Here is a 10,276-nt window from a genome sequence, read left to right on the forward strand (position 1 = left end):
AACAAGCAACTTATGTAACTAGAAAGTTCATAATCTTCAGGGAGCTTGAACTTAAAGGTAGCAAACAAGAGTGCCAAGTACTTAGTCATAGCCACTTCAAACCGAAACCAGATAAAACAGACAAAGTTTGACACAGACCAGAACCACATAACAGCTACCGAGAAAAAACCTAACCAAGTTCTTAAGATAAACTACACACACAATGCCAAACAAGCAAAGAAGAAAAAAGAAAGGCAAACTGCCCACAACTCGTAAGTGCAGCGCCAATCAGGTATTGGCATCATTAATTCTCACTTTCACAAGCCTTCATCATGGATCCATGTCCCTTTGCTTGATCATGATGTGTTAATTCTACCCTTAATTCAGGGATCAACTCCTATTAGCACGATGAATGTGGTAGTGGTACACAGTTTGAAGGTTCTAGCTTTATGCGAGTTCGTACTTTCCTTGGATGCCGTTATTAACACAGTGAAGTGCTTTCCCCGCTTGGAGAAGTTGTACATCAAGGTGACTCCCTATATATACCAGAGTGTGCATCTGCATTTTTGGTCACTTACTATTACGTAGATGACATGATTGTTCCAAAGCTAGGTTAACCACTGACACCATTTATATGTTCACTTTGCTTTTTCAGGTAGCACGTGTTTCTGTGGACAATGTGTGTTTTCATAAATGCCAAAAAGTTATTGGCACCCAGGCCATCCATTTGAGGAAAATTGTGCTGGCAAACTATCAAGGAAGCAAGACACATATTGACTTTGTCAAGTTCTTTGTATGAAATGCAAGAGTATTGGAGTCAATGAGGCTTGAGTTAGAAATTGAGAACTTTAGCAAAGCATGGGTTGTAAGACAACGTAGACTTCTCGATATAAAAAAGAGAGCTTCGAAGGTGGCACGGATCACTTTTGTGTCACGTAAAATATTGATTGGGTCACACTATGGGAAACACGTGAATTGTCGAGTATAAAAATCTTTGCCGAGTGCCAAATTTTGGGCACTCGGCAAAGACCTGCTTTGCCGAGCGCCACACTCGGCAAAATATGGCACTCGGCAAAGAGGCATTTGCCGAGTGCCTGGCACTCGGCAAAGACCTGCACTTGGCAAAGGCTGTCTTTGCCGAGTGCCTAGCACTCGGCAAAGATTAGTAGGGGCCTAACGGCATCCAGCGGCGTCCTCTTTGCCGAGTGCCCCCCATTTGGCACTCGGCAAAGAATTTATTTTGCCGAGTGCCAAGTTTTGGCACTCAGCAAAATAAATTCTTTGTCGAGTGTCGCCCAGCTGGCACTCGGCAAAGAGCTGCTGAATTTTTTTAAAACTTCGCCGAGTGCCAGATCACGACACTCGACGAAGAAAATTGACTTTGCCGAGTGCCGCTGATCTGGCACTCGGCAAAGCCGCCTTATCCGTTCACCTGCGCCCGGCCGGCGCGCTCTCTCTCTTTCTCTCATTTCTCTCTCCCTCTCACCTCTCTCTCCCTCAGCCGCCGCCGCCGCACATCGCCGGCCCGCGCCTCCGCCCCGGCCACCGCCCCCGCCCGGCCACCGCCCAGCCACCGCCCTCGCCCGGCCACCGCCCGGGACACCACCCCCGCGCGGGCCCCAGCGCCGCCGCGGCTTGCCCCGCCGGCGCCCACCTCCACCGCCCGCGCCGGCCCCCTCGGTGGCCACCTCCCCCGCCTGCGAGCCCCCCTCGGCGGCCACCTCCCCCGCCGGCGGCCACCGCCCCCACCGGCGGCCACTGCAGAAGAGAGGAGGAGGCGCGTCGCGGCCACCGCCCGCACCGGCCCCCTTGGCGGCCACCTCCCCCGCCTGCGCGCCCCCCTCGGCGGCCACCTCCCCCGTCGGCGGCCACTACCCCCGCCGCCGACCACTGTAGAAGAGAGGAGGAGGAGGCAGGGGAGAAGATAGGAGGAGGGAGAAGAGAGGAGGAGAAGGAGAGGGAGAGGAGAAGGAAGGTGTCGGCCTAGGCCCGTCGACCCTCACGCCACTACGGTCGTGCCCGCCGTCGTTGCCGACCCTTGTTGTTGCCATTCTCGTCGCGAAGGTATGCCCTACACCTATAGTAGTTAGTAGTAGTACTTAGTAGTGTTAGTAGTAGTTAGTAAGTAGTAGTAGTTAGTAGTTAGTAGTGTTAGTAGTATTGTTAGTAGTAAGTAGTGGTAGTAGTAGTGTTAGTAGTAGTAGTGTTAGTGTTAGTAGTAGTTGTAGTGGTAGTAGTACTTGTTGTTGTACTACTTCGATACTTTCATCTACATGGAAAGAGAACTAAAGTACATGGCTCGTCTTGGCATATATATGTTTGTTGGCCTTCATGCCTATGTTTGGTATATATGTGGTTGTTGGCCATCGCGCCTACGTTTCTTGCAGGTTTTGGAAACCTCCCCGTGCAGGGGAGGTGCTGCCGAAATTTTCAATGGATTCTAACCTATTGCCTTTTTATGTAGGAGAAGGACCCGTGGGAGGGACTCGGCGACCCCGATCGTCTTCGTTGGCGCTACTGGTCTGCCTGCACCGCATCGCCTCGCCACTGCACCGACACGCCACTGCCCTGCTAGCCTGACTCCACCGCCACCCTAGGTATAACCCCCTCCTCCTTTGCATGCTTGTTTGATATGGTCACGTAGCCCAGTTAGGCGTCTCCCGTTCGAAAGAGATACGGTCGGAGGTATGCAGATCTTTGCATATCTACGACCGTATCTCTTTTGGATTGTCCACGTATTTTGGACAGCCCGCGGATGCGTAGATGAGGTTAGTTTCCATGGTTCGCTTCGGTCCGAAACAGACTTTCGGCATCACCTCCCTGTTGTTCTCCGGATACACACTCTCCCTTGTAGGATGTGTATCGGGAGAACAGCGGGGAGGTGCTGCCGAAATTTTGTCTCAGATAGGAGCAGAGCATTGAAACTGACCTCATATACGCATCCGCGGGTGGGATTAGGACCTATCCTCACCTATTAGATGGTAGGAACGCCGTGCAGATGCAATTGCTGGTTATATTACTCGCTTACATATGTATATGCTAGAGGATGGAGAACCGTGATTGGATGTACATGGGCCACGCAAGTATGACCCCAGAATGGATGACTAAGACTAATGCTTTCTTGGAGCATTCATTTGGCGAGGCTGCTAGAGGGTCGAGTCGGATGCCGTGTCCCTACAGCAAATGTGACAACTGTGTAAGAAAGAATAGGAAGAACGTGGGGGAAGATCTTTGCAAGTATGGATTCACGCCAAACTATACCTGCTGGATCCACCATGGTGAAGCCGATCGTATTAGAGAGGAGGTGGTGAGACCACGCCTCGAGGCTTTTGATGGAGATGCCGGGGTAGCAGACTGGATGGATGACTTTCAGGAGGCATGGTTCGGTGAAGGATTAGAGGACGAGCCAGAGGAATCCGCAAAGGCGTACTACGATATGCTGTCTTCGGCATAGAAGCCCCTTCACGAAAAGACAATGGTTTCGGAACTGGATGCCATTAGACGCCTAATGGTGTTCAAGTCACAGTGTAGCATGAGTCGAGACAACTTCGATGGTATGTTGGCAGTTGTTGGATCCCTGCTTCCGGAGGGCCACATTCTGCCAAAGAACTTGTACGAGTCATAGAAACTTCTTCGTGCCCTTAAGATGCCGTATGAGCACATCCATGCTTGTCCGAATGGTTGTGTCCTATTTAGGAAAGATCACGAGAAAGCAATGCACTGTCCAAAGTGCAAATCCTCTAGGTATCTGGAGGTTGACACTAGTGATGGCAAGAAGGAACAGCTTGGTATCCCCGTGAAGGTCCTACGGTACCTTCCTATCATACCGAGGATCCAACGGTTGTACATGACAGAGGAGTCCACGAAACGTACACATGACATGGCACAAACATGGCAAAAGATACAATCTTGAAAAGATGGTACACCCATCGGATGGCGATGCATGGACCCATTTCGATGGCATACATCATGGTAAAGCTGAGGAGGCTTGGAATGTACGTGTAGCGCTGGCAATAGATGGGTTCAACCCCTATGGATTGCTGGCGTCCCCGTACACTTGTTGGCCCGTGTTCGTGATCCCCCTCAATCTCCCCCCCCCCCCCCCCCCCCGGTGTCATGTTTCAACCCAAGAACGTATTCTTCTCACTGATAATTCCTGGACACCTGGGGAACAAGATGGGTTTGTTCATGGAGCCTCTCATTGATGAATTGATCCTTGCTTGGGAAAAGGGGGGTACTGACATACGACCGAGCTACAAAGAAGAACTTCATAATGCATATGTGGTACCACTACTCCCTGCATGACTTCCTGGCGTATGGCATATTCTGCGTGTGGTGTGTTCACGGGAAGTTCCCATGCCCAATATGCAAGACAGCTGTGAGGTTCACTTGGCTGAAGAGGGGTGGCAAGTTTTCTTCGTTTGACCAACATCGTTAATTCCTCCCTCTTGACCATCCATTTAGACGAGATGTCAAGAACTTTAGGAAAGGGGTTCAAGTCACCGACCCTGCACCTCAGATGATGACCGGTGCCGAGGTCCGTGCTGAGATAGAGGCTCTTAAAGATGATAAAGAGAAAGGTGGTTTTATTGGATATGGTGAGGAACACCAGTGGACTCATAAATCGGGCTTGACTAGGCTCCCCTATTTCAATGACCTTCTTCTTCCACACAACATTGATGTAATGCACACAGAAAAGAATATCGCCGAGGCGCTTTTTGCAACACTCATGGACATTCCTGATAAGTCAAAGGACAACGTTAAGGCTAGACTAGACCTAGCAACGATGTGCGATAGGCCAAAGCAAGTGATGAAGCCTCCCACGCCCGGTAAGAAATGGAGAAGGACTCCGGTCGATTTCATCTTGAAAAAGGACCAAAGGAAGGAAGTACTGCAGTGGATCCAGATGTTAATGTTCCCTGATGGGCATGCGGTGAATTTGAGTAGGGGAGTGAACTTGTCCACTATGCGAGTCTTAGGGATGAAGAGTCATGACTACCACATATGGATTGAGCGGCTCCTTCCTGCGATGACCCGGGGATACGTCCCTGAGCATGTGTGGCGCATGCTGGCAGAGTTGAGCTATTTCTTCCGCCAGCTTTGTGCCAAGAAGTTATCTCAGGACGTGATTGATGACTTGGAGAAAGTGGCACCTGTGTTGCTCTGCAAGTTGGAGAAGATCTTCCCACCCGGCTTCTTCCTGGCGATGCAGCATCTGATTTTGCACCTACCGTATGAGGCACGAATGGGGGGGGGCGTGCAGGCCCGTTGGTGCTATACAATTGAGAGATGTCTAAAGATTCTTTGGAAAAAGTGTAGAAATAAAGCCAAAATTGAGGCTTCTGTGGTAAAGGCATTCATGCTGGAGGAGGTGTCAAACTTCACAATAGCATACTATAAGGATGGCTTCCCAGCGTGCACAATCGTCCCCCTCGTTACAACGCGGACGAGAGTTCATCAAACCTCAGCCTTTTCAAAGGGCAACTTGGAAAGGCAAGCGCATCGGGCACCAAGACCTTGCGGCATGATGAGTGGCGCACTATCATGATGTATGTGTTGTTGAACCTTGATGAAGTTAAGCCTTATGTGCAGTAAGTTCTCAATGAGCTTGTTACATACGCCCTTGTCACTATCCTCCATCTATCGAACCCCCTTATCTCTTGTTTTTTAGGGAATTTCTGAATAAATACTGGAGAGGGAATAGGGCTCCTTCCCCTTAAGAAGAAGATAGTCTTCTCAAAGATGGTGTGCCTGATTTCATATCCTGGTTCGATACTAAGGTACCGTCCAATTTACCTCGTTCAATCTTTGACATCCCACTTTGCTCCTACGAGCGAGTAATGTAACGATCTATCCGGCCTCACCTTGCAGGCCCGCAAGGATGCAGAAATGGATGCTGAGTTGAAAGGGCTCGCCAAAGGCTTCGCCTACAAGGTCAAGTCATTCACCGTTTATGATGTGAATGGCTATCGCTTTCACACAAGAAACTACGAGCGGAGTCGGCCCAATCGGAAAACCATGAATACCGGAGTTCGTACGCCTGGCACCGATGAGCGCGACTACTACGACATAGTAGAAGAAATATACGAGCTCAATTTTGAGTGTCGCAAAGCTCCTAATCAAGTCATATTCAAATGCCATTGGTTCGATCCTAATGTCATGAGAACAGCCCCTGAGATTGGACAAGTCGAAATTCGACAGGATTCTATCTATCAAGGAGAGGATGTCTAATTGTGGCTCAATAGGCCACGCAAGTTTATTATCTCCCATGGGCGTGCCAAAAAGACCCCAATCTTATCGGTTGGCACCTTGTGCAGTTGGTATCGCCGCACGGTAAACTGCCTGTCCCAAACAATGAGGATTACAACTTTGACCCAAACACACAGGAGTTCTATCAACCAGAGGGGCTAGAAGGGAGGTTTGACATAGACATGTTTTCGCTGATGGGCATGGAAGTAGACAATGACATTGATCAGGACGATGGAGATGAGGACGACAAAGAAGAGGTGCAAAATGCTAAGGACTTATAAATGCTTGAGCGATTATAGTTGGGCGATGACAATGATGACAACGATGGAGATGAGCCCGATTTACTCGACAATATTGATAGTGATGATGACACCTATGATCCAGCCGCTGCCGATCGTGAAGAATATTTCTAATTCATGTAATACTATATTATTATTATTATTATTATTATTATTATTATTATTATTATTATTATTATTATTATTATTATTATTATTATTATTGCATTTATGTTTCGTTCATTTTGCATCTCTTTATAAGTACTTGTAATTTAACTGTGCTAATTGGTTTACTCTTTGAAATTGCAGGCACTCGACAAAATGTCGGGTGAAGGCAGGCCTGTCGGGGGGTGAGGGAGCACTCACCACCCTCTACATGAGGGAGCGCTCACCACCCCACGCTAAGGAGGACCCCTTGCCGGAGCCGCCGACGAGGAGGACGAGGAGCGGCCACCCCCGCGGCCGTCCGAGGATGAGAGTGCAGCCGGCTGCCACCCCGTCGGTGGACGAGGACGACCAGGCGGTGGGCCTGCACATAGGAGGGGGTGGCACTTCCTCTGACTCGTCAGACCATGGGGAGGCGGCGATAGTGACAGCAGGGGGTTCCACTTGCACTGCCTCTGGCTCTACCTCGTCGGGAGTCTACCTGCGTGGGCCCTCGCAGCTCCTGGTGCGACCAATCCCACTTCACCGGCGCCCGGTGATTCGACCCAGCAGCGACAAGTAAGTATTATTTCACTACTATTTCATATGACATGTTGAAAATCAAACTGGAGACTAACAATTCTTCTTAATGACTCTTGCAGCAACTGGGAAGTTGTGTCCGGAATGGGCCGGCACATCAATGGCACCCTGGGCCTTCTGATTCGGCAGCACTACCCTGGCATGGTCACCTACGCCTCGGTGACTTCGCCGCCCTAGACGTGGGACCACTTCTACGCCGCCGAGGACAGCGAGTTCGGCACCGTTGTGGCGCGGATCAAGGCCGAGTTCTGGGTGAGTCTTCATCGCACTAAATTGGTCAATACTACGCATTCATTGGTCATTCTTGAAATAATGAAACGATACATGATGTCTGTATGCAGGACTTCTTCAGGTGCGATGAAGGGTTTGAGGACCGAGTGGCGTGAGTGCAGGACAAGGTTTGTAGGTCTCGACTCTCAGACCTATACCACGAGACGTGGCTCTAGTGCATCATCAACTATAGCGCCGACGTCCTTGATCAGGTGATGAGGAAGGCCGATGCCAGGACGAGGACGCTCACCAAGGAGCAGTACCTCTCGGTAAGTACAAAACATTAATACTGACTCCTTCCATGAATAATAGGTAGGCTTCATTTCATCTTCTAACATATCAATAACTTGATGGCATGCAGCAATGTCCTGATTGGTGCGCTAGGCACCGCCTCTGCTGCGAGGCCATTGTGGACAGGTGGCTCTCGGAGGAGTGGGCAGAGAAGCACAACATCTGCCGGGACTGCCGCCTGAGATGGGTGGGGCGCCACACCACCAAGGCAACCGGAGCCTCAGCGCGTACGCCCAGACATGGGTAATCTTCTTTGTGTTTTCATATTTATTTATTTATTCTAATGCTCAATTCTCACTACTTGTAATCATCTTTGTGTTTTCCTCGCAGTCCCAGGCGCACCAAGGCCAGGAATACAACGAGTTCATAGCGTACGCCCTGGCACACAAGGGCAAGGCAACGGCCCCAGAAGTCACCTACAACCCGACGAACGGGCCCGAGGCGTACACCAACACGAGCGTCCACAGCAAGCTTAGCAAGTACACCTCGGCGGCCCGCGAGCACCATGGGGAGGACTTTGATCCGACCACCCAGCCCCTAGACACAGACCTCCTGATGAGGATGGGAGGAGGGAAGCAGCATGACCGGTACTAGATGGCGGACAGCACAGTCGACTCCGCCTCTGTTCCCAACCTCGCCGATATTCGAGCAAGGAGCACGAGCTCCTCCCTCCCCATACGCTCTCGGCAGCAGACCTCACAGCAGCAGATGGCGGAACTCTAGGTTAGTACTGTTTTATTCGTCGTTCATTGCTTTTACACATCTACCTTGTCTTTGCATTGTTTAAACATTGCAGGTGGAATGTTGCAGGCCGACTTGTGGAGGTTGGAGGCCCAGCAGGCGGCCCAGGCGGAGGCCCATCGGCTGGAGATGGAGGCTGTACAAGCCCAGAGGTCGGCCGAGGCGCAGAGGCTGCAGGACATGTTCAGCTTCATGGCGAGCCTTTAGGCCTTGCCAGGTGTGGTCGTGCCCCAGTCGCTGCTCGCTCCAGTTGTGGCTCCTTCTCCTCCTGTAGGGACTCCGGTGAGTATATATGGTTGTTTATTCCTTTAGCTTGTGCGGCCCTCCTATAGATACTCATTAATTCGCTTCTCCTTTGTGCAGCCACAGTCGGCGGGTTCGAACCCGACTCCTCAAGGTGGCCCTTCTCCACAGGTCGGGTGGACAACTGGCCCTCCTCAAGGTGGCAGTTCACACTCCGGGTGGGGAGGCTGGCAGTAGGTACCGTTTATTTGTTTCTTTTCATGTTGCATGGACTTATTTGAGACTTAGCCTTATGTTAGACTACTACTAGAGACATATATATATTGTGATGGATATTGTCATGGATGATGCGAGTGTATGTGATGGATTATGGACAATGGATTTGTATGTGATGTATTATGGATGGTGGATGTGTATGTGCTGGGTTATGGATGTGTATGTGATGGAATATGGATGTGTATGCAATATATCCTGTGCTGTGTGTTGATATATATGTGATTTCTTTGTTTGTGCTGATGGAAAGAAAAAAACAAAAAAAAGCATTTTTCCCCTCTTTGCCGAGTGCCACACTCGGCAAAAAGGGCTTTGCCGAGTGCCGTGACCATGGCACTCGGCAAAGCTGGGAAGCAGAGACCCAATTTCCCAGCTTTGCCGAGTGCCAGAGCCATGGCACTCGGCAAAGATTTTTTTTAAAAAGAAAAAATTTCTTTGCCGAGTGCAAGAATATGGCACTCGGCAAAGAATTTTCAAAAAAAAAAATTCTTTGCCGTGTGCCGCTGAGGTGGCACTCGTCAAAGAGGCCGTCAGAGTTGATGTCGGATTTTTTTTGCCGAGTGCTGACATGACACTCGGCAAAGGCTTTACCAAGTGCCCGATATGCGGCACTCGGCAAAGAAACATTTGCCGACAGGTTCTTTGCCGACTGCTATTTGCCGAGTGCGGCACTCAGCAAAGCGTTTACCGAGTGTATTTCGGGCTTTGCCGAGGCAAATTGCCGGTTTCCAGTAGTGTCACTTGATCTTCTGCGTGTTGAGCTAGTACATGATCTGTCAATTGATCCCTTTGAAAGGTTTCATTAGTATGTCTAATGGCACCAATGATAGGTGTTTAGTTTTTAGGTGGGACAAAGATTAAGCGACGTTTAGTCATTTTGTAGTGTGTTGGCATCTGTTATCTCTTCTACTGAAATATTGTAATTTCTCAACCAATTTGGTGCTATATTTCATTTTAAACAGAGAAGAGCTCCGGAGATATCCCTTCTCATTTTTCCACCTAGTTTTTTTAAGGCAAAATACTATGGGGGAGATGTCCCACCTCGGTTTCGGGGGACGATGGCGTAGCATCATCTACTGCTCGCTGCGTACATAGTCCACATGGGTGATGCTGAATGGGCAGCCAGGGGAATGGATTTCGCATCGCCGGGGTTGCGTCAGGGAGCCCTGCGCATCCTATGCTCTTTATCCTAGCGATGCACGTAGTCA

The 10,276-nt window shown here is 50.0% G+C and overlaps 1 pseudogene; it reads left to right on the top strand.

The window, feature by feature from the left end:
- Nucleotides 1–202: 202 nt before the first annotated feature.
- Nucleotides 203–9,874, top strand: LOC136459808 (uncharacterized; annotated as a pseudogene).
- The last annotated feature ends 402 nt before the right edge of the window (nucleotides 9,875–10,276 follow it).

This window comes from Miscanthus floridulus, chromosome 1 (assembly GCF_019320115.1).
Source record: "Miscanthus floridulus cultivar M001 chromosome 1, ASM1932011v1, whole genome shotgun sequence".
Classification (NCBI taxonomy): domain Eukaryota; kingdom Viridiplantae; phylum Streptophyta; class Magnoliopsida; order Poales; family Poaceae; genus Miscanthus; species Miscanthus floridulus.